Below are 26,419 nucleotides of genomic sequence, written 5' to 3'. Positions count from 1 at the left end.
CCTAAAAAATATCTTAAGAAACCAAGGTCAGACATGTCAAAATTTTCTTTTAAAACTTTCTTAATATCATGGATTCCTTGCTCATCACTTCCAGTGATGATCATATCATCAACATACAGTAGTAAAATAACTACTGAAGTCCTTGCACTTTTCACAAACAACGCAGTGTCAGTATAACATGAACGAAAATTTAAGCTAGTCATTACATTGTTAAATCTGTCATGCCAAGCCTTTGGAGTTTGCTTTAAACCATACAGTGCCTTTTTAAGTTTGAGAATTTTATTTTCACCAATAAATACTCCTTGTGGAGGATACATATAAACCTCTTCGCTTAACTCACCATTAAGAAATGTGTTCTTAGCATCTAATTGGTAGATAAGCCAGTTTTTAACAGATGCAACCGCAATAAGAGTCCTAACACTAGTCATTCTAGCTACGGGACCGAAGGTTTCTTCATACTCTATACCATATTCTTGAGCATATCCTTTGGCTACCAACCTAGCTTTATAACGTTCTAATGACCCATCACTTTTAGTTTTAATTTTGAAGACCCATCTACATCCAATAGATTTCTTTTCAGTGGGTAATGAGGTTATTTCCCAAGTTTTAGCCTTTTCAAGGGCACTAAGTTCTAGTTTCATGGCTTCAACCCACTGAGGAATGTTTTTGGCTTCATTATAGTGTAACGGTTCATGATAAGAGTGTAATGCAATTAGACATGCCCTATATTTAGGTGTTAGGGACTCATAGGAAACAAACCTATTAGGAGGATTGGAGATTCGGTTGGATCTCCTTAAAGAGGTTTCTTCTATGTTGGAATCTTGAGAATATTTTTCTAGAGCACTTATGGGAACTTGTTGACCACGCCTAAAATAGGTTTGAATTGACCTATTTTCAAAATCATTACTTTCATTTTCAATATTATTAAGAGGAATATCCTCTAAATCATTAGGAACTTCCTCTTCGTGAGGAGTCACATCTTCTTGAGAGAGAAGATCAAATAAGAAAGCATATTCGCTTTCATCAATATCTTTATTTTTCTCAAAGCCGTTTTCATTTTCTAAAAAAGTAACGTCTTTGGATACATATAGTTTGTTGCTTTTTAGGTCGAAGCATCTAAAACCTTTTTTATTTTCTCTATATCCTAAGAACACACATTCAATAGCTTTAGGAGATAACTTATCTCTTTTATGTGTAAGGACAAAACATTTACACCCAAAAATTCTTAATCTATTAAAATTGGGTGTTCTTTCAAATAGTTTTTCATATGGAGATATATTTTGTAGGGATGAGGATATCATTCTATTTATCAAATAGGTGGAAGTTAAGGCGGCTTCGGCCCAATAACACTTTGGAATTTCTTTGGAAATGAGAAGAGTCCTAGTGGTTTCCAAAATGTGTCTATGCTTTCTTTCGGCTAGACCGTTTTGTTGAGGAGTCATAGGATATGACCTTTGATGACAAATGCCATTTGTTTCCAAGTATTCTTGAAATTCATTTGATAGATATTCTCCACTGGAATCGGATCGAAGAGTGGAGATATTACTTGAAAATTAATTTTTGACAATCATATGAAATTTTTTGGAAAAATTAAAGGCTTCGGATTTTAGATTGAGAAAATAGATCCACACATATCGAGTGCAGTCATCAATGAAAGTAACATAATAGGAGTATCCTCCTTTTGATATGACCGGAGAAGGACCCCAAACATTCGAATGGACTAATTCAAAAGGTCTTCTGGATACAAATGTCCTATTTGGAAAAGGAGTGGATTTCATTTTTCCAAAAATACAATTCTTGCAAACAAAATGTTTCACATTACAAAATTTCTTTCCAAAGGGAAAGGAGTACATTTTTGAGAAACTTGGATGTCTAAGTCTTTGATGCCAAGTTTCAATATTTTTATCTTGGATATGATTACAAAAGGAGTTAGTGGGAAGTTTCAAGTTGTTCATGTAGTAGAGATCTCCCCTCCTATGGCCTTTCCCAATCCGCTTCCTGGACTGTAGATCCTGTATAGAGCAATCCTTGGTTGAGAAGGAGATTTCACATCCATGATCACATATTTGAGAGACAGACAAGAGGTTTAAATTAAGTTGAGGTACCACCCTTACGTTTGGCACAAAGAAATATTTTGAAAAGTCTAAGGTTCCAAAACTTTTAACTTGTAAAGATGTACCATCGTCGGTGGAAACAAAAGAATTTTTGGAGTTGTTACATAAATTGGATAGTCCATTTTCAATAGGGGTCATATGAAAGGATGCTCCAGAATCAAGAATCCAAGAAGACATACCTGGAGGAGAAGAAGAGGCAATGGCGGCTCCCGAAGTTGATGGCGATTTGAGTAGAATTTAAAGTGCTTCGGATAGTTGAGCAAGGGAAAAGGACTCCTTCCCTTTCATTGGCTCCTCCTTTTGTGTGGTTTCTTCAATAATTGTAACCTTACCTTTTGGAGGTTCATTTATCTTAGGACAATTAGGTCTTATATGACCTGGTTCTTGGCAATGATGGCAAATGGCTTTTCTATAATTGCCATTATAGTTATTTTGTCTCACAAAGTGTGGAGGCTTATAAGTTTTCATATGATTGTCGGGTTTAGACACGGCTAGAACTTCATCTCCTCCTTTAATCATGCCAAGACGCGTTTCTTCTTGGCATATTTCGGCTATGACATCTTCCAAAGGAAGAGGTTTAGATCTATGAAGAAGGGAGGATCTAACTTGTTCATATTCGGGCCTAAGCCCATGTAAAAATTGGAAAAAGTGTTCTTTTTCCATTTGTTCTCTTCTCATTTCCACATCTATTTTGGTTCTAGTAGGGATAGCTCATCACATAAAGGTCCAATAGTGCTATAGTAATCTCTTACACTCATTTCACCTTGCATAATGGTACAGATTTTTTCTTGGAGAAAGAATTGACGAGCAAGGTCCTTTTGAGTATACATACCTTTTATAAAGAACCATGCTTCATTTGCTAGGCGGAATTTAGCAATGTTGGCGCAAATTTTGAGCTCCATGTTGTTCATGAACCATGCAAGAATTTTTGCATGCTTACTTTCCCAATCTTCGACCTTAGATTGGTGATCTTCAATAGCCTTCATGCGAGCATTTCCTTCTAGAGCTTTTTCTTTATCACCATCCATCTTTGTAAGTTGAAGTTGAGGTTCCTTAATGGTGCCCATAACATATCCCCAAAGCTTTTTACCCTTGAAGTTGTTCTCCATGGCAACGGCCCACGTCATGTAGTTGGTACCATTAAGCTTGAAGGAGAGATCAATCTTTTGTTCTCTTTCCATCATAGACTCAAGAATGGAGGACAAACCAAAAGAGAGAGAAAAACAAGGTATAACTAGTCAACTAGCTATAAGAATCAAGAGCATAACCAAGGCTTTGATACCATATAATGAAATATGCGGAAAAGAAATATATGTCCTACAATGGACATTCACACATAGAAACCAAAGAACAAGTCAAAAAGAGGACATACACAAAAGCCAACAATGGCTTGAAAGCATAAAATCTTATAAAGGCACAAGAAGGCTTGAAGAAGCCACACATACAAAGGGGGGAGACCCCACTTATTTATAGGCAAGAGAGGAGTGAGAGAGGGTTAGAGAAGGGAGAGAGAGAGAGGCACCATTGGGAGTCCCAACAAGGTGTCGTTGGGCTCCCAACGGTCACAATTGTGACCGTTGGGGGGCCAACGACTCTTTGTTGGGACCCCCAATGAGTGTGCATCAGTGTTGTGAAAAGCGTTGAGGCGTAGCGAGGCGCTCCACCAAAATCTGAGGCGAGGCGTAAGCCTCAAGGCGCAAAGCGTAAGCCTCAAAAAAAAATTAAACTTAAAAAAAACTATAAAAATGATCTAAAATTATAAATAAATAAGAAATGCTTTATTGATGAAGCGCCAACCAACATTTTGCAGTTAGAGTTTCAGGTAGAGTTTCCATCAGATTGGGAGCCTCCCGACATTTTGCAGTTAGAGTTTCAGGTAGCGTAGTCTGTTCGGGTGCATTCGGGTTGCTTATGCCCTTCATGATGCTGCCAGTTTTATCAGGGTGGCTGGTGTAATGCAGAGCCCATTTGATATCATTATGCCTGAGACTGATGTGTTGTCTGATATGCTAAATGATGAGGATCCGGCTGGTTCATTTGTCGGTGTTGTCCAACAATTCTATTTGGCTTGCCTATATGGAGGAAGCAATGAATGGACACGGGTGCTCTTAGGAGTGAGATCGTTCAAAAACTCTTAATGCTGCACTGTTGTTTAAGGAAGAAGCGGCCTGATTTGATGCTGTATAAATTGTTGGATACTATTTCTGTAGATGGAGATCAAAAAAAAGAAAACCAAAAAGATTTGAACGCTAAAACTTATTACTTGCAAGCCAAACACTTTAATCATCTCTATGATACAAATTATAACTTGGAATATGGTTATCTCAGTGATGCCTTGGCCAGATATTTGAAGCATGGCTCAGATGGCTTGCATAAAAATAGGCAAGACAATTCAAAGAAGGAAAAAATTTAAGTGGGGATCCACAGAAATCCATAAAAGCTTTTAGATTGTGGATATACAATTGAACAAAGGGAAAATCTAACCAAACTGCGATTAAACAGGACGCGAGCTCTTATTTCACAGCATATACGAAACATAAATCCTGAATCTCATTAACCATCAATGCTGTGTTTGGGATCCTTGAACTAGAGATGTGTTGCGGTTTCCCCAACATCCTCTGCACACCATTCAGCAATTCTATTCCCAACACCACATTTGAAAAACATATTTTAGCAACGACAATTTGGCAGAACCATCTCTCTCTCTCTCTCTCTCTCTCTCTCTCTCTCTCTCTCTCTCTCTCTCTCTCTCTCTCTCTCTCTCTCTCTCTCTCTCTCTCTCTCCAACAAACCATTTAATTATAAATTCATGTTAGACTACATAGCTTTCACTAAACTTGCTGGAGGGTTTTGCAATCCTTTTTTAAGAGTTTAGACATTTCTTTATTTGTGTTAATACAGTGATAAAAAGGTGGCACTTTCAAATAAGAGATGTATCGTAAATATCGTTTTTTTCGACATATATTCTTTCAAAATATCGTGATAAAAGCGTATCTCAGATAGGTGAAAACCAATAATAAGGTAAGCAGCAAAACAAAGAATTTATGGGAACAACTCGCAACACTTTGCCTGCGGTTTCTCTCACAAGAGTTGGAACTACACAATAAAAAATACATATTGGAGCGCCACTACTTCTTCTCTGATCTTCCCCACAGCGACTGCCAGAAAACGGGCCAGTTCCTCTGAGCTTCGTTCCATCCCAAAAGGGACCCTTCCCTCAAAGGGTCCCAACTAGAGGACACAATCCCATAACTCACCCCCAACAGAGCAGAACCAAAGAAGAAAAAGGAGACGGTGAAGGGCAACCACGTGGGCACATCCAACTTCTGCACAACCTTCAGATAATAGAAGAAAGGGAAGAAGGGGAGTCCCACTACCAGAGGGATTCCAACAGAGAAACCCATTCTTCTCATCATTCGATTGGTTACGATCCCTTCTCAGCAGAGGCGATGATCGGCGAGTGGTGGCCGGCGGCGAGTGGTGGCGGTGGACGAGAGGGGACGGAGTGGAGAGAGAAGGGGCGAGAGCTTTCCCTCACCCCGAAGCGCCTGTGTCTTTTTTAAAGACACAGGTTCTCGATCTTTCGAGAATACAGGCCCGGATCCGGGTCGAACTCGGGTCCGGGCCATCCGATGTTTAATGCGCGCCTCACTTTGAGGCGCGCCTCGCCACAAGGCGTACGCCTCAAGGCGCATGAGGCGTACGCCTTGAGGCTGTTGCGCTTTTTAAGTGCGCCTCAAGGCGAAAAGGGCCTCGCCTCGAGGCGAGGTGGGCTTTTTACGCCTTGAAGCACGCTTTTAACAACACTGGTGTGCATTTAATGCACAAAAAAAAAGAAAAAAGAAAAAAAGAAATAAGAGAAAAAGGAAAAAGAAAAGAAAAAGGAAAAAAAGTAAAAAAAAAGACTACAATGCCCCTATTGGGCTGATTTACAGAAATACCCCTTATCGAGTATGTGGATGAATATATATATATATATATATATTGATTACATGTATTTTAACATACATCACTTGCAAATTGTAATTTGAGTGGTTATGTACCTCCAAGTTTTGAAAAACTACGCAAACAATTCTTGCAAAGTAGATGGAAAATATAGAGAAGCTACTTATATACAATAAGTTTTTTACAAAGAAAATAGGGCGCTTATTCATAGGCATCCACTACTTAATTTCATTGTTGTTTAACTTAAAGGGACAATGTTTTAAATATGGTTTTAAAGCAACAACAACTACTACGCCTTCATCCCAAAACAATTGGGGTCAGCGATATGAACCAACAAAGAAAATCATTCTAGGTCTTCCACATGAATCCTTCTCCTCCATTCATTTCTATCCAATGCCATGTCCTCGGTGAGGTTCAAAGCATTCATATCCTTTCCTATCACCTCCATCCATGTCTTCCTAGGCCTACCCCGACCTCTTTTAACTAATATATTTTCCCATTTCTCCATCCTTCTAACTGGAGCATCATTAGTCCTTCGTCGAATATGTCCAAACCACCGTAAACGATTCTCTCTCATCTTATTTTCAATGGGTGCAACGCCTACCTTCTTACGTATTTCCTCATTCTGAATCTTATCTTTTATTGTATTTCCACACATCCATCTAAGCATACGCATCTCAGCTACACTCATTTTTTGAATATGATGTCTCTTGGCAGCCCAACATTCTGTACCATATAGTAAAGCGGGCCTAATAGTCGTCCTATAAAACTTTCCCTTCAACCGCAATGGCATTCTACGATCGCACAACACTCCAGTTGCACTCTTCCATTTCATCCACCCAACCTTTATCCTATGATTTACATCTCCATCAATTTCTCCATACTTTTGAATGATAGATCCCAAATATTTGAAAGAATCATCCACCGGTATTTCTTGCTCACCAAGCTTCACTACACTCCCATCTCTATTTCGTTGCTTACTAAATCGACATTCCATGTATTTTGTCTTACTCTTACTCAACTTAAAACCTCTTGCTTCCAATGTCTGTCTCCATAATTCTAACTTAGCATTAACCCCAGCTCTAGACTCATCAATCAAAACAATATCATCAGCAAACAACATACACCACGGCACATTTTCTTGAATTGATCTCGTAAGCTCATCCATCACTATAGCAAATAGGAAAGGGCTTAAAGCAGATCCTCGATGTAACCCAACCGTTATAGGAAAATTGGTTGTCACGCCTCCACAAGTGCGGACATTGGTTACTACTCCTTCATACATATCTTTAATTATACTAATGTACTTGAGAGAAACACCTTTCTTCATCATTGTCCACCAGAAAACGTCCCTAGGTACTCTATCGTAAGCCTTCTCCAAATCAATAAAAACCATATGCAAATCTTTGTTCCTCTCTCTATTTCTCTCAATAAGTTGTCTAAGAAGATGTATAGCTTCCATAGTAGATCTTCAGGCATAAAACCAAATTGATTCTCCGATATCATGACAACCTTCCTCAACCTAGACTCAATCACCCTCTCCCAAAGTTTCATAGTATGACTCATGAGTTTTATACCACGATAGTTTGTGCAATCTTGTATATCACCCTTATTCTTATATAGAGGCACCAAAGTACTCTTCCTCCACTCATTAGGCATCTTATTTGACCGCCAAATCTTGTTAAAAAGATTTGTCAACCATTCTAAACCTTTCTCTCCCAAGCATTTCCAAGCCTCGATAGGTATACCATCTGGGCCAAATGCCCTTCTTGATTTCATTATTGTGGCAAATTTCATTATCGGGATTTTCTTGGTGAAGAAAAACCTCGTGATAACATAGAAAATCTCGAGAACCATATATTTAAATTCTAAAAATGTATAAAAAAGTATATAAAAAATAAGAAAAATTTAAAAATATAAAGTTGCATAAAAACATAAATTATTGCATTAATAACATGATAACATAATGATAAAAATGTGATATTCCAAATAGGTGATATTTTAAAAATACTGCATTTATTTGGGGATCATATCGGTTTTTGAAAATCTCGTTATAAGATCACAAGAATCACAAAATGGTCAACATTTGTTACTACAGTTTAAATGTATTGAAGCGCTCATCTTAATAGATCCTTGAGGTGTCCCTTTAACTGCAATCTCAGACATTGTTTTGATTGGAATTGCAGGGTGTTCCATCAAGCTGCACAGACTCAAATAGGGTTCAATCACGGATGTTGCACTTAGAATTACCTTTTTTTATTCAAATTTTGCATTATGCTTAATGAAGCTCATATGTTCCATCAAGCCATCAAAAGTACCCCTTGGAAAAGAATTGGGAACTAATGATGAATTTTCACTTTGTCAAAAAACCATCGCTGAAATGATGAAAAGAAATGAGAAGGAAATGTTGAGAGAGTTTCTTGAATTGAATGGTTTCAGTAATGTGGCCTTTGGGTATGGCATGGGCCTGGTAAGATGGTAGTGATATCTATTAATTGGCTCTTCCCTTGGTGAGAAATCACTGAGTCATTTCACAAACACAGCTCGTTGGTCTGAAAATATACCTTTATGCACTATAACTCCTCACACTCCCAATTTGTTTGTTGAACGGAATCCCTCTGTTGTAGTCTGTAATCATTAGTTCTGCATAACTAAATTTTGTTACCTTGCATCCATCTCTAAAAAACCTTTATTTGTAGATGCATTAAGTAGCCCTTTCTTTCTTTGCTTCAAAACAAAAAAATGTGACAACAGATGTGACTCCAATGGCTGTAGCAGCAACAGTAGCAATGCCAGCAACAAGCACATTTTCGTTCTCCATGCATTTTATATCAGCCTAGGGATGAGAACTGTAACCGGCAATGAACAAGTGATCACTCTGCTGCCAACACCATGTAGCCGCACCCTAGAGGTTCAATAATACTGTTTGGCTTCACGTGAGAATTTATTTTCTAATAATCATCAACCTAAGTTGCATTAGAAGCCAATAGCAATAAGAGATCATTGCCTAAAATAGTTTCCCAGACGTCACCCAAGGTTCCATTTTCCTATGTAAACCTAGCAGTACATGTCATCTAACCATAGAATATGAGTTTACTGCAGCGAGTGAATCTTTAAGTTTAGAACTAATAGGACCCTGAGATGCACCAACTAGTACCGTGAATTTGTATCTTAGCTCCACAATATTCAGTGGCCTGCCTACTGCTATGATATGTTAGCACATGAAAAAGGTTAGCATTAGAGGCCAATGCAAGAGCTGCCAAGAGACGTAGTATGATGGGTTTTTTCAGTGCAGACCTTGTAGCTGGTGTAGGGAAAATAGACGCCAACTCACCTTTAAGCATATGTGAAAATGGCATTGTGGAACGATCGACCTTCTCACTATTCTTATAAAAAATTGGTACCAATGGCTTCTCAAAAGGTGAACCAAGAAGTGTCATCTTTGGCATTTGAAACTGCTAAGTGCTAAGTCTAGGCCTCCAACTACTGCCTTAGTTGGCTAAGAAGACATTGATGTTGAGGATACATTTGTTATAGGTTGTTCATCAATTTTTGCATCCTTTAGATCTTTGTTATCTTGTATGTTCTCAAAGCCACCTTGTACCACTATCAGAAGATGTCATTTTGGTTTTGGCACTGGAGAATTATTATCATTCTCACCATTTATATGAGTAGAACATGCTTTTGTCTTGTCATCAACGTTGATCCAAGACGGTTGGTTCAATCAACAAGAAAAGACAATTCTTATTTATGTTAGCTCTGATGATTATGGTCTCAAGACTCTCAACGAGTGGGAGATTAACAATCTTAGCACCATTGCATATTTTCTAGATTGTTCGAATGGGAGTAGCAAACCTGGCGAACTGGTAGCTTATAAGTTTATAACTCTAAGAAGATCAAGTAGCATGATTTCCTGAACACAGAGGTACTCCTCAAGAAGGGAGGTCATCACAAAGCAAGACAATAACCAAAAGAACCCAAAAAAATTCTAGATCAAAGTTGCGCAAGAATGCTCCCTTGTGCAGCAACTACTGCTCCACTTGAAGATGTTTTTGCCTTAGGATGCAAGCCTTAAGTGTTCAGCTGCTCCTGAAGTTTGCTTGAACGCTTTCCATGCACCTTCATGAAGCCTGAAAATAAACATCTGAGGAGGTTGGATCTATCCGTCACCTTCCTATGTGTTCAATTGTTGTTGCCTCCAAGATCAAATGTGTGAAAGGGATGCTTTCCATGGCTAATACAATTGCTATGAGTAGGGGTGGCAAAACCTGACACGACCCGCCAACCCGCCTCTTAGGCGGGTTCGGGTTTGGAAAAAACAAACCCGTTTAATAAACGGGTCGACCCGCCTAACCCGTTTATTAAACGGATCGGATTCGTGTTAGGGGTATGCCAACCCGGCTGACCCGTTTAATAAACGGGTTAGGCGGGTGGGTCAACCCGCCAACCTACCAACCCGACCCGCCAACCCATCTGCCAACCCGTCAACCCGCCAACCCGACCCACCAACCCGCCGACCCGCCAACCTGACCCGCGAACCTAAGAACCCGTTTACCCAACCCAACCCATTTATTAAATGGGTTGGCGGGTCGTGTCGGGTTACCCGTTTATTAAACTGGTCGGGTTCGTGTTTGCCACAGCCGACCCGTTTAATAAACGGGTCGGGTTCGGGTTGAGGTATGCTGACCCGCCAACCCGACACGATTACCACCCCTAGCTATGAGTGTTCTCTGATGGACATGCAAATAGACTCAACGAGCAAGGAGAGAACCCTTTAATCAAAGGAGCTAAGCTAATTAAGAATGCTCTATGTTCCAAGTTGGAATAGTGCTAGCTCCACTCTCATTATATGCTAACTAGACACTTGCTTGAACATCTTGGCTATATGCCATCAGAGAATGAGACTAATAAGACGACAACAATGAAAGAACTTCTCACTAGTGTTTCAACAAATAAGTTGAAAATGGATTCCGTAAAGTTTGAACCTTGAATGCTCAGACCAGAGAAGGATATGGAAAAACCATGTTCAAACCCTTCATCTCCAGCGTCAAATGCCACAACTGCTTGAAGTCCAATTCTGACATGTCCCTTCAGCCCAATTCCCATCATTGTTTCTACTTGCTTTTCAATATTGAACTTCTGGCAACCCTCATCAAGAGCAAGGGCAACGATATTCTCTTTGTTACTAATTAACTAAACCTGAGCACTACCTAAGTATTATATCTTGTGAATGGCTTGTCCCACTTAGTAGATGGTTCTCTTTGCCTGAACCAACACCCAACTTTTGCCTCTTATGGCGTTTGAGATTGCATGTTGCTCCCCCATAATGCTTCTGCAGCACTCCTTTATTAACATGTCTTCAGATCCCTTTGTGGTCTATGATGAGCTTATTCACTATAGAAACAGCAGCAAAAGAAAGAGAGCCAAGAAGAAGGAGAAGAAAGAAGAATAGGCAAAGAGGAGGGAAAATTAGAGAGGGTTAGGATTTGCCTCCCTTCTCTTTACATTATTAAGTTCCTTTTTACACCCAAAAGACTATTGTACCCTTCAAGATAAAGGTTATATACAAAAATATATAAAGGATTTGAAGGCCCCCAGTCAATACATATGGACTTTACAACACTTTAAGTGTCATTCCCTTCACTACCCCTCAAGGTGGGAGTGAGTACATATATCATTCCCAACTTGCAAGATATCTCTTCATGCTTTGTCCTATTAATTGCTTTATAAGAATGTCTGCCAATTAATTTTATGTCTTCACATGTGAAACCTTGAAAATTCCATTCTCAACATTTTTTCCCAAATAAAGTAGCAATCAACCCAATATGCTTGGTTCTTTCATGATGAACTTGACTGGTAGCAATGTGGATAGTTGAGCTATTATCATAGTAAAGAGATATAGGAATAGCCACTTCAACACTCATCTCACACAGAATTGACCTGATCCACATTTCTTCACAAACTCCTAGAGTCATTGCCCTATACTCCACTTCAACACTAAATCTGGACACCACATCCTATTTTATACTCCATGAAACAAGATTTTTCCCATGAATATCCAATAATAGATCTTACATAGCCAATGGACCCGGCCAAATTTATATTTGTGTCGCTTCTACTCTACAATGATTATGGTTGGAATAACAAATCCCCTTCCATGGATTCTTCTTTTGATACCTCAGCAATCTGAATGCACTTTGCATATGAAGATTGCTTGGAGCATGCATGAATCTACTCAACACCCTTACAGCATATGCAATATCTGGTCTGGTTATCATAAGATAGCCACAAGTCTTTGGTATTGTAACTTGTTTTCATATTGTTCCCTATTACTTTGGCATAGCTTACAGTTAGGATCCATGGGAGTGTCTGTGCTTGCATCTTGAAATCCTTGTCTCCTTAAAGAGATCTAACACATACTTTCTCTGTGAAATAACTATTCCTTGGGATGATCTTAGAACCTCAATTCTAAGGAAGTATTTAAGTACTCCCAAATCCTTAATATCAAATGCTCTCTTCAAATGGAGCTTTAGTCTCTTGATTTCTTTTTCATCATCCTTAGTACCACTGTATCATCAACATATACTATGAGGATACTCACAAATTATCCTTTTGTATGAAAAAAGTATGATCAAAGACACTTCTTTGACATCCCAAACGCAATAAGTGCCCTGCTGAATTTATTGAACCAATCTCAAGGATACTACTTTAAAGTTTAAGCCATAGATGGCCTTTATTAACTTGCACACTAGATTTCAACTCTTTCTTGGTGTGTACCTAGGTCAGATGAGCTGCATACACTTCAGTAAGTTCTCCACAAGGTTGTCAAACTAGGAAGCGGAAGCGAGAAATGAGACATTTTAAAATTTATAGGAAGTGAGAAGCGAGGAATCAATTTAAAAGCAAAACAGGAATAAACAAGAAAGCAAAATGGGAACTGAATAGGAATCAAACACGAAGCAAACAAAAATGACTATTCTTAAATTTCATGATTTTTTAGTGTAAGAATTAACAATGATGGTTACCAATTTAGAGAAAGAAAGCACATGGAAAGTGAGTGAAAGCATGAGAAAAAATACATGAAAAACGTGAAAAGAAACATGAGGAGCATATAGAAAGCTTTATGTGGTAAGCATAGAAGAAGCGTGGTAGAATCGAGATTCCCATGAAGTTTCAAAAGCGAGGAGTATCGTGCTTCCAAAGCGAATTTTTAGGAAGTGCACTTCCCACCTACCTAAGAAGCACTCCGGTTCTCCATGTTAGAATGCATTCTTAACATCTGGTTGATACAGGTGTTAAATTATACCATCTTTCCTATATATATCTACATATATATAGATTATGACACATATACATGTATATATATATATATTCAATATATATGTCTCTGTGTCCTTCTAAATATATATAGATATATATATACTATTTTTGTAATACCTACTAGGAGTAAAATAGTCTTTTCCCTATAAACTCGCATATTCTTTTTGGAATATGCTTTTTTTCTTCCTTTTCTTTTGTATTTTCTTTTTATTCTTTTCTTTTTTTATTCAAATGAGAGGGGTCCACATAGAGTCGTTGGACCCCTCCAACGGTCATATTTAGAACCGTTGGAGGGGCTCCAACGACTCTATGGGAGCCCCTCCAAGGGTCCCATTATGTGTATAAATAAGGGGCAAAGCCCCATGTATTTGTTAAGCTTCTTTGAAGCTCTTAAGTGAATGCTATATTTTTTAGCACTTCTCTCTCTCTCTCTTTGCTTATTTACCACTTTGTGGTTTGTTGTAATCTTGTCCATTAGTGGCTATTTGTTTGTGTGTACATTTGTTTGTCTCTTTGAGACATTAATTCTCTTCATTAGCATTTTATGACATGGTATCAAAGCCTTGGTTGTGAAAAACATCCTTTGCTTCCTTCTTGCTCACATTTGAAGAGAGTAGTAGTTTCTCTTGTCACTTGCTCGTCATTGATCTTCTTCAAAAGATGGCCGACAAGGATTCAAAAATAGATCTTTCATTCAAATTGAATGGAACAAATCACCGCATGTGGGAGGCCGCCATGGAAAATAATCTCAAAGGTAAAAAACTTTGCGGTTACGTGCTTGGAACCATTCCGAAACCACAACTGAAGCTTACAAGGAATGAAGGCAACAAAGAGAAAGCTCTAAATGAAGAATAAAAAGCCAAAGTCATTCAAGATTTTTCATCAAAAATGTAAGATTGGGAAAGTGAGCATGCCAAAATATTAGCATGGTTCATGAACAACGTGGAGCTAAAGATATGCGTCAATCTTGCTAAATTCAAGAGAGTCAATGACGCTTGGTTTTTCATGAAAGGTATGTATACTCAACATGACCTTGCTAGACATTTTTTTTTACAAGAAAAGGTAAGAGAAACTAAGCAAGGAGATATGAGTATTAGGGACTATTATAGTGCCCTATCCTCATTATGGGATGAACTTTCCCTACTCGAACCACAATGGGAAGGTAGTGTGATGGCCATGACGCAAGAACAAATGGAAAAAGAACGATTTTTTCAATTTATTCATGGGCTTAGTCCCGAATTTGAACAACTAAGAGGGTCCCTTCTTCATAGGGCCTCTACCCCTCTTAGTGAAATATTAGCTAATTTATGCCAAGAAACGACCTTTACTTTAAAAAAGGATGTTGATGAAGTTCATGCGGTGTCAAGACCGAGAAATAATGTTAGGCCATATAAACCACATCATTTCTTCAAAAATAATAATGGAAGTGGAAGAAGAATCATATGCCATCACTGTAATGAACCGGGTCATATTCGGCCGGATTGCCCTAAGCTCAAGAAAAGGGTGGCTTCCGTAGGGGAGATTCCAATCAATTCAAGTGAAGATTCCAAGAAAGATGGAGATATAAAAGATTCTATTGCACATCTTACCGAACCACTCCAACAATTCATGAGGATGAACTCTTCTACATCTTTCACCTCTGATGCCGCAATCTCTTTTATTCCAGGTATGTCATCTTGGATACTTGACTCGGGAGCCCCTTTTCATATGACTTTGAATGCATCTCTTTTATCAAAACCAAGTCTAAATACTTTTAAATCCTATGTTTCACGGATGATGGAACATCTTTGGATGTTGAAAGAATTGGAAACCTTGAAAAAGTCTATGGTCAAAACAAAGAATTTTTTATTCCAAAGATAAGAATTCTTCCAAAACTTAACTTAAATCTTTTGTCGGTTTCTCAAATCACAGATTTTGGATTTAGTGTCTCCTTTTCACCTACCCATTGCTATATGCAGGATCTCTAGTCTGAAAAGCGGATTGGGCAAGGCCATAGAAGAGAAGACCTATATTATATGGATTTTTTGACTTTGTCATCCAAATCTTTTTGTAATCATGTTCAATCTAAAGATATTGAGACTTGACACAAAAGACTTGGACATCCTAGTATTTTTCAAGTTGTATCTTTTTTCATTTTTGAAAAAATTGTGTAATGAAAATACATTTACTTGCAATGATTGTATACTTGGCAAAATACAATCGTTTTCGTATTCACGTAGTAACTTTGTTTCAAAAAGAACATTTGAACTTGTGCATTCTGATGTATGGGGACCGGCACCTGTTATGTCCAAAGGAGGGTATTCTTTCTATGTTATTTTCATTGATGATTTTACTAGATACACATGGGTGCACTTTATTAAAAACAAATCCGATGTCTTCTCCAATTTTAAAGAATTTCATGTTCTCATCCAAAATCAATTTCAAAACAATATAGGTATCTTTAGATCCGATTCCGAAGGTTAATACATGTTAAAAGATTTTCAAAATTACCTTAAAGCAAATGCAATTATACACCAAAGATCTTGTCCAAAAACCCCTTAACAAAATGGTTTAGGCGAAAGGAAACATTGGCATCTAATTGAGACAACAAGAACCCTTTTTTTCTAAAAATATTCCTAAAAAATTTTGGGCCGAAGTTATTCTTATCATTACTTATCTTATAAATCGTATTTCTTCTTTAAAAAAAAATCGTCATTTGAAAAATTATTTAAAATATCTCCGGATTTTAAAAGACTAAGAATTTTTTTGATGTAAGTGCTTTGTTCTCTTTCAAGGACAAGACAAATTATCACCAAAAGCCCTTGAATGTGCTTTCATCGGCTACGGTGAAAATCAAAAAGGCTATAGGTGTCATGATGTACGAAATAATAAGCTTTATGTCTCAAGAAATATAACCTTTCTTGAAGACCAAAATGGTTTTAAAATTCACACATCTAAAGAAGATATTGATTAGTTTTTCCTATTTGACTTAGTACCTAGAACTAAGTCTCAAAATGATTTAATTTGTGATAATACTTGTAATGATACTTTGCATCACAATAATGATATGTCACATATTATTGATGATTCTCACAAAGAGAGTCTTAATGATATTAATGTATATACCCGGCGTGAGGGAAATGAACATCAAAATGCATTTGAAAGATATTCTCAAAATTTCTCTCTAAATGAACAAGTTAAAGAAAACCAACTTACGAGATCCTCTCGAACTAGTAGATCTCCACAAAAAAATTTTGTCAACTCTTTTTCTCCTACATATAGAACTTGTCTCATGATGATACATTTATATTATAAACCCTTCCACATTTAAAAAAGCTAAAGAACACATGCATTGGATTGAAGCTATGAAGCTTGAGTTAGAAGCCCTTAACAAAGCAAACACTTGGACCATTGTAAGTTAACCCTTAGGCGAAAAAAGCTATTGGGTGTAGATGGGTATATAAGGTCAAAACCAAGAGCGATGAAACTCTAGAAAGATACAAAGCTAGGTTAGTTGCTAAAGGCTACACCCAATAATATGAAATTGATTATGAAGAAACATTTGTCCCTGTAGCAAGGATGACTAGTATACGAACTTTGATCGCATTAGCATCTATTAAAAATGTCTCATTTATTAACTTGACGTTAAAAATGCTTTTTTAAATGCAATCTTTGTGAAGAAGTGTTTATGGATTCTCCGCCGGGTCTTTAGATTGGAAAAGGGAATGTTTTAAAACTTAACAAAGTTCTTTATGGACTCAAACAAGCTCCAAAAGCTTGGTATAATTTATTTAGCAAAGTAGTTCTTGCTAATGGTTTTTCTTCTTGCCATATTGATATTGTTTTGTTTGTTAAGACTATAAGAGAGCACATAACAATATTATTGTTATATGTGAATGATATGATCATCACTGGTAATGACAAAAAGGGCATTGAGTGTATTAAAAATATTCTAAAAGAAATTTTTGATATGTCTAACATTGGTTTTCTAAGGTATTTTTTAAGGATTGAAGTTGCATACTCGCCTATGGGGTATGTTTTATCTCAGATAAAGCTTGCATCAGACATTATTGCTTGGTCTAGGTTAACTAATGACAAGAAAGTGAAGACTCTAAAAGTTATCAACGACAAGATGAGAGCCAATGATGGAACTCCTTTAGCAGATCTCACTCCTTATTGTCAGTTGATTAGTTCTCTAACTTATTTATCTATCACCAGGCCAGATATTACTCATGTTGTGCAAAGTGCAAGCCAATTTCAGACTCCCCCTAGCTCAATTCACATGGCAACAGTTATGAGAATTATTCGATATTTGAAGGGCACCATAACAAAAGGATTATTCTTATCATCTTCTTCATCTCTTAATTTACTTGCATACACTGACTCTAATTGGGGGTAACCCCGATGATCGTATTTCTACAACAGGTTACTGCGTGTTTCTTGGAGAGTCACTAATTTCTTGGAGATATAAGAAGCAATAGAAAGTTTCTCTTTCTTCAACAGAGGCTGAGTATCGAGCGATGGCTACCACTACCACTGAACTTGCCTGGTTAAGAAGCTTACTCAAAGATAAGGGCATCCACTTCTTAACTCCTTCGAAGTTGTGTTGCGACAACAAGAGTGCTATTTACATTGCTAGCAACCACACCTTCCATGAGTGAATAAAGCACATAGAGATGAATTGTCACTATGTTCGTGATGAGTTCCTACGGGGTACCATTCAACTACCCTATGTTTCTTCTGAGTACCAGCTAGCGGACTTCTTCACCAAAGCCCCGTCATCGTCTCGCTTCTATTTTCTCCTTAGCAAACTCTCGGTGATCTCACTGTGTGTTTAGAGGGGGTGTTAAATTATACCATTTTTCCTATATATATATATATATATATATATATATATATATATATATATATATATATATATATATATATATATATATACATTGTTAAAATATATGTATTAATACATATATATATATATATATATATATATATATTATACTATAATACCTAATAGGGGTATTATAGTCTTTTCATAATTGTTTTAGTAAACAATTATTTTTCTTTTTTATTTATTTTTTACTTTTTTTTATTCTATTCTATATCTTTTATTTGTATTTTTTCAAGCCACTTAAGGGCCCCCATAATAGAGTCGTTGGGCCCCCCAACGATCACAAATGTGACTGTTGGGGGCTCCCAACGACTCTTTGGGAGCCCCCTTTTGGCCTCCTTTTTTATGTCATTTCATTTGTATAAATAGGGGTGTATCCCCTTGCATTTCTTCAAGCCTTAGTGTTCTCTCTTTCTTAATAAAGAGTTTTTATATTTTAGCTTGTGCTTTGCTTAAAGCTTATGTATGTATTGTCCAATAGTGGACTTGGCTATTCTTCATTTTGCGTATTAGTCCATTGTGGGACATGGTGAATGCTTTTTAGCCTTCTTTACCTTTTCGCATACTTCATTACATGGTATCAAAGTCATTCGGTTCATAAAAGGGCGTAATATTCATCTTTACATTCATTGTCTTCGTTCTTCACAACACTTTGGTGGCATCATGGAATCCAAAATCAACCTATCCTTCAAGCTCAATGGAAAGAACTACATGATGTGGGCATCGGCAATGTAGAACAACCTTAAAGGTAAAAAACTTTGGGGCTATGTAATGAGTCCATTCCGGAACCTCGATTAGAGCTCACCACGATTGAAGGAGGTCAAGAAAAGGCTCTTGAGGGAGATGCTCGTCTCAAAGCCATTGAAGACCACCAAAAGAAAGTTAAAGATTGGAAAAGCAATCACGCCAAGATCCTTGCTTGGTTCATGAACAATGTCGAACTCAAGGTATGTGCAAATATAGCTAAATTTCGTTGAGCCAATGAGGCTTGGTTCTTTATGAAGGATATGTAAAACCAAAAAGATCTTGCAAGAGCATATTTTTTGCAAGAAAAAATTAGAACCACCAAACAAGGTGATTCAAGTATACAAGATTATTATAATGCATTAAACCCATTATGGGATGAGTTGGCTCTTTTAGAGCCAAAATGGGTGGCTATGGAGGATGTCGAACTAAGACAAAAACAAATGGAACAAAACCGATTGTTCCAATTTTTGTTTGGACTACATCTCGAATTTGAGCAAGTGAGGTCATCACTTCTCCATAGATATATTTTTCCTCCTATTGAAGATGTCATAGCCGAAATCCCACAAGAGGAAACTAGGCTTGGCATGAGTAAAAACATTGATGAAGTGTTTGCCGTATACAAACTCGGCAACAATGTCAAAACCTATAAACCACCCTATTTTGGAAAACAAGGAAACTATAATGGAAGAAGAAAGATGATTGTATGTCATCATTATTATAAGTCGGGTCCCATCAAACCCACATGCCCAAAGCTAAATGGAACATTCAAGCTTAAGGTGGCTTCTCTTGGAGAATCTACCACCAACAAAGAAGATGAAGGCAAGAGTGGGGACCTCAAAGAAACACTTGGTCAAATATCTATGGCTCTAAACAAACTCTCAAAGCCACTTCCTCCACATCGGTTGCGGTCATTGTGTCTACATCATCAGCCGGTACGTATTCTTGGATCCTAGACTCTGGAGCATCCTTTCATATGACCCATCATGAAAATGCTTTAACCGATGTATGCACCAATTCAAAAAGTTCATGTGTTTCTACGGCCGATGAGACTTTTTTAAAAATCACAAGTATTGAAACACTTAACTCTCAAAATTCTCAAAATATCTTTGTTCCTAAAGTGAGAGTTGTTCCAAATCTTAATTTGAATCTTTTTTCGGTTTCCCAAATTGCCGACCATGGATGTGAAATATCTTTCTCATCTAATGGTTGCTTTGTGCAGGATCTCCAGTCCGGGAAGCGGATTGGGCAAGGCCATAGGAAGGGGGACCTCTATTATATAGAACATCTAAACCTTCCTACAAACTCTTTTTGTACTTATGTCCAAGATAAAAGCATTGAAACTTGGCATAAAAGACTTGGACATCTAAGTTATTCTAAAATGTATTTTTTTCCATTTGAAACCAAAATTTGTAAGGAAAAAGACATTAATTGCAAAGATTGCATTTTGGGGAAAATAAAGTCTATTCCATTTCCAATTAAAACATTTATTTCTACAAGACCTTTTGAATTGGTGCACTCGGATGTTTGGAGTCAATCTCCGGTCATGTCTAAAGGTGGTTACTCTTACTATGTCACTTTCATTGATGACTTCACTAGATATGTTCGGATTTATTTTCTTAGTCATAAATATAAAGTGTTTTCCTTCTTTAAAGAGTTTCATAGAAAAACACAAAATCAATTTCAAAGTAATATATCCATTCTTAGATCTGATTTCGATGGAGAATATTTAAAATAAAATGAGATTTGTCACCAAAAATCGTGCCCTAGAACTCCACAACAAAATGGACTAGCAGAAAGAAAACATAAACATGTTATCGAAACCGCTAGAACGTTGTTTGTCTCTAAAAATATTCTAAAAAAAAATTGGGTCGAAGTCGTCTTGACCTCAACATATTTAATCAATAGAATGCCCTCTTCTAAACTAAAAAATGTTTCTCCATATGAAAAACTTTTCAAATTCTCACCCGACTACAATCGCCTTCGCATCTTTGGTTGTAAATGCTTTGTCCTCTTACATAAGAGAGATAAGTTATCCCCAAAGGCGATTGAATGTGTCTTTTTGGGCTACGGGGAAAATCAAAAAGGCTACAGATGTTTTGATTCCAAAAATAACAAACTATATGTTTCAAAAGACGTAACCTTTTTGGAAGAAGAAAATGGATTTGAAAACCTAGGAAAACAAAATGAAGTTGACTACATATTTTACATGATCGTATGGATGATATATGTGATGATTCTATGAATCATCCGGAAAATATAGAGGATACTTGTGATGTATCTAATATTGATATATCACCATATAACGGTGATATCAGTAATGATAATATTAATGTTTATACCCGAACAGACCAAGAAAGGCCTATTAGTGCCTTGGAGAAATTTTTTCAACTTACTGAATCTTTAGAGGAACCCCTTGTTAGGAGATCTTCTAGAGAATCAATTACACCCAATAGGTTTGTGTTATATAAGTCTCTAACACCTAACTATCGGGCTTGTCTAATAACACTACATTCATATTATGAACCCGCTAACTATAATGAAGCCAAAACTATATCACATTGGGTTGAAGCCATGAAAGTAGAACTAGATGCCTTACGAAAGGCCAATACTTGGAAAATAGTCAAACTACCTTCACATAAAAAACCTATCGGATGTCGATGGATCTATAAGGTTAAAACCAAAAGCGATGGATCCTTAGAAAGATATAAGACCAGATTAGTGGCTAAGGGATATTCGCAAGAATATAGGATTGACTACGAGGAAACATTCGCTCCTATAGCCAAAATGACAAGTGTTAGAACCTTAATAGTTGTCGCATCAATCAAAAAATGGCCTATATATCAACTCGATGTGAAAAATGTATTTCTTAATAGAAATCTCAATGAAGAAGTATATATGGATCCGCCACCCAAAGTTACCATTGGACAAGGTCAAACTCTTAAACTTTTAAAAGCTTTATATGGTCTTAAGCAAGCCCCAAAGGCTTGGTATGTTCGATTTAGTGATATCATGATTAAATTGGAATTTTGTTCCTGTTATACTGACACTACTCTTTTTGTGAAAAGTGTAGGTACTAAGATTGTTATCCTATTATTTTATGTTGATGACATGATTATCACAGGAAATAATCAAGATAGTATTGTTAATGTTAAAAATATGCTAAATGGATAACTTTGACATGTCTGATTTAGGTTTCTTAGATATTTTCTTGGTATTGAAGTTGCATATTCTCCCCGAAGATATATTTTATCACAGATTAAGCTTGCTGCAAATATATGAAATAAGTCTGGCATTACTCCACAAGTCATAAATGTCAAATTAAGGTTGGAGGATGGGGTTCTTCTAGAAGATCCCACACCCTACAAACAACTAATTGGATTTCTCACATATCTAACTATCACTAGGCCTGACATCACTCATGTTGTTCACTCTGCTAGTCAATTTCAGCATGCTCCTACAACTGTGCATATGGGTGTTGTGCTCCGGGTCATCCGATACATCAAAAACACCATAACTAAAGCGTTATTACTATCCTTATCTTCTTCATTAAATTTACTTGCTTATATTAATGCAGATTGGAGAGGTAACCCTAATGATAGAATTTCAACTACTGGTTTCTGTGCTTTTCTAGGAGATTCCTTAATTGCTTAGAGATGTAAGAAGCAACAGAAAGTTTCACTATCCTCTACTAAAGCTAAATACCAGGCTATGGCAACTACTACAATGAAACTTGTTTGGCTTCGAAATCTTCTCAAAGATATGGGAGTTGATAAGCTTTGTTGTGACAACAAAAGTGTCATTTATATTGTCAGCAATCACACCTTCCACGAGCGAACCAAACATATAGAGATTGATTGTCACTATGTTTGTGATGAGTATCTACGTGGAACAATTACATTGCCATATGTCACATCAGAATATTCATGTTTCTCCTTGGCAATCTTTCGGTCATCTCCCTGTAAAGTTTGAGGGGGGTGTTAAAATATATGTATTAATATATATATATAATACCTGATAGGGATATTATAGTATTTTCACAATTGTTTTTCTTTTTTATTTATTTTTTACTTTCTTTTATTCTATTTTTTTCTTTTATTTGTATTTTTTCAAGCCACTTAAGGGGGGCCACAATAAAGTCGTTGGGGGCTCCCAACGACTCTTTGGGAGCCCCCTTTTGGCCACCTTTTTTATGTTATTTCATTTGTATAAATAGGGGTGTATCCCCTTGTATTTCTTCAAGCCAGTGTTATTAAAAACATGCCTCAAGGCGCAAAAAATGCGCCTCGCCTAAAGGCGAGGGGCTTTGTGCCTTGAGGCGCAGGCATAAGGCGCAATACCCTTGAGGCGCACGCCTTGAGGCGAAGCTAGCCTCGGACTGAGGCGCACATGCCTCGATTTATTTGGTCAAATGAGGGTCAAAACCCTCATTCGACCAAAAAAAATAGGGCTTAAACAAAGCCCTACCGACCCCTTTTATGTGTTTTTATTTTTTTCTCACCTCCTATATCCCTCTGCCTCTCATCTCCCTCTCGTTTTCGTGCACGACAGCAGGACCACCGTCGCCGACGACCTCCTTCTCGCAACAACAACAGCCCCAAACACCGGTTAAGGTAGGATCTCTGCATAGTCTTCTTCCTCGTGTTCACACATAATGCATTTACTGGCCACATGACTGTCTCTCTTTTTAAGGTTAAACTGGGTTGTCAAGAGAGACCAACCATGAAAACATGCGAGCTCTAGGGGAAGTGTCAGCACTTAATAAGGCATGTTTGGAAACCACCCAATGCCAGATCTTGTCTTCAGTGCATCACACCCACCCCTAGTCTGCCAGCAGGGCTCTATTAAAGACATCTAACCTGGTGATGCCTAGTCCACCTCTGTCTATTGGGGAGGTGACCAATGCTCATTCAACTATCTGTCTTTCCTGGCTTCAGTAACACCATACCAAATGAAGGCCTGCATCAATTCAGAATTACAAATTCCAGTGACATGGGTATTATTGTATTTCTGAGCAATGTATATAGAAAGAGATCCCCAGACACACCCAATATCCAGAATTGTCTGCCTATCTTTTACATCAGCTCTCTCACAATATGTCTCCAGCATTGCTCTCTCAGCCTCCTCTAATGTGTCAGACTTATTTTTGAAGTAACAGCAGCTACAAAATACAGTTCATAATATTTCAATTTGCGTAAACTGGGTCAGAAAGGCCTGGTATAAGAAAGAACCAAGAGTAGCACACTTCAACAAACAGTTCTCGTGCATTCTTATTTTTGGCATTCTTGGGTCCCGCAAACTCCGCTTGTGTATAACTGTTTAGTTATACAATGCCGGTCCCAAGCCCGGGTAAAGGAGGAGGGTTGCGGTAGGCCTGTGACAGCCAGCATAAAAACTTAGTTATACCCTATGAATATGAACCAATATGAGAATTTCGTTGGGGCGTTCCCTACTGATCGACGCGCTGTACTCTATAGGCCCGGAGGCAGTGATAAAAGGGCAAGGGTTGCTAGGTCGTCGCCCGGAAGCGACGCGTCACACCGGCGCCCGAGTGTGGTGTCAAATAGGCAAGGATTCCCTCACTTTGTTGGACAGGTGGGGGTAAAAAAGTTAGTCCAAGACCAAAAAATTAGGTTAGCCACTTGGAACATAGGATCTTTAACAGGTAAGTTGGTAGAGTTAGTAGATGTTATGTGTAGGAGAAAGATTGATATTTTATGTCTACAAGAGACCAAATGGGTAGGTGAGAAAGAAAAAGTGATAGAACCTTGGGGATATAAGAATTGGTATACAGGAATAAATAGGAATAGGAATGGAGTAGGGATTGTTATGAGTTGTGAGTTTATAGATAATGTAGTTGAGGTTCGTAGGAAGGGTGATAGGATTTTACTTATTAAATTAGTATTAGGTTCGGATATTATTAATATTATTAGTGTTTATGCACCTCAAGTAGGTTTAGATGATTCCATTAAGCATCAATTTTGGGAAGATTTAGATGGAGTAGTACAATGGATATCTTATGGAGAAAAGCTTTTCATCGGCGGTGACCTTAATGGACATGTAGGCATTAGTAGGGATGGATTTGAGAGTATCCATGGAGGCTATGGTACAGGAGAAAGAAATGAAAGTGGAGAAAGGATTTTAGATTTTTGTTTGTCCTATGATATAATCTTAGCAAACACTTGGTTTAGGAACAGGGAGTCTCACCTAGTAACATTTAAAGGTGGGGTTAATACGAGTCAGATAGATTTTTTCCTACTTAGAAAGAGAGATAGGGGTTGTTGCATCGATTGTAAGGTTATACCGGGAGAAAGTGTAGCTACACAACATAGAGTCTTAATTTTAGATCTTAGAATTAGACAATGCCGTAAAAGGGATAGACATATGATAGATCCTAGAATTAAGTGGTGGGCACTAAAAGGAGCTAAACAAGGAATGTTTGTAGAGCAGGTAGTTAAGGAAGCTGATTGGTGTCTCGAGGAGGATTCAGAATCAATGTGGAATAAGATAGCGGGTGGCATGAGAAAAGTGGCTAAGGAGGTATTGGGTGAGTCTAAAGGCGGTGCACCGCTAGGTAAGGATACATCATGGTGGAACGAGAATGTCAAATTAGCTATTAAGGTTAAAAGAGAGTGTTATAGAAATCTAAGTAAGAGTCGTGATAATGAGAATTTGGAGAAGTATATGATATCAAAGAAGGAAGCTAAAAAAGTAGTTCGAAACGCGAGGGCTAAGGTATATAAGGAGGTTTATGACAAGTTGGATACCAAAGTAGGCGAGAAGGATATTTATAGGCTTGCAAAGATGAGAGATAGGAAAACGAGGGATCTGGGTATGGTTAGATGTATCAAAGACGAAACGCAAAGGGTTTTAGTCACAGATGAGGAGATTAAGGAGAGATAGAAAGATTATTTTGATAAGCTATTTAATGGAAGTCATGCTCAGGATCTTGGAGACTTCTCTGTTCCTTTTCATGAGATGAATTGTGACTTCATGCGCAAGATTCAAAAGAAAGAAATTGCAGAAGCTTTGAAGAAAATGAAATCAAGAAGGGCAGTAGGCCCAGATGCTATACCTATTGAGGCTTAGAAATGCTTGGGAGAGAAAGGTTTAGAATGGTTCACAAATCTTTTTAACAAGATTTGGCGGACAAATAAGATGCCTAATGAATGGAGGAAGAGTACTTTGGTGCCTCTATATAAGAATAAGGGTGATATACAAGATTGCACAAACTATCGTGGTATAAAACTCATGAGTCATACTATGAAACTTTGGGAGAGGGTGATTGAGTCTAAGTTGAGGAAGGTTGTCATGATATCGGAAAATCAATTTGGTTTTATGCCTCGAAGATCAACTATGGAAGCTATACATCTTAGACAACTTATTGAGAGAAATAGAGAGAGGAACAAAGATTTGCATATGGTTTTTA

At 37.5% G+C, this 26,419-nt stretch overlaps 1 protein-coding gene across 1 annotated transcript in view; it reads right to left on the bottom strand.

Annotated features, from left to right (window-relative positions):
* Positions 1-26,419, bottom strand: part of LOC149815977 (protein transport protein SEC24 C-like) — a 175,970-nt gene that overhangs the window by 124,931 nt on the left and 24,620 nt on the right. The window lies entirely within an intron of this gene.

Source organism: Nuphar pumila, chromosome 15 (assembly GCF_984573655.1).
Source record: "Nuphar pumila chromosome 15, dmNupPumi1.hap1.1, whole genome shotgun sequence".
Classification (NCBI taxonomy): domain Eukaryota; kingdom Viridiplantae; phylum Streptophyta; class Magnoliopsida; order Nymphaeales; family Nymphaeaceae; genus Nuphar; species Nuphar pumila.
The sequence above is the reverse complement of the archived record's forward strand: the minus strand, read 5'-3'. Positions and strand labels throughout refer to the sequence as shown.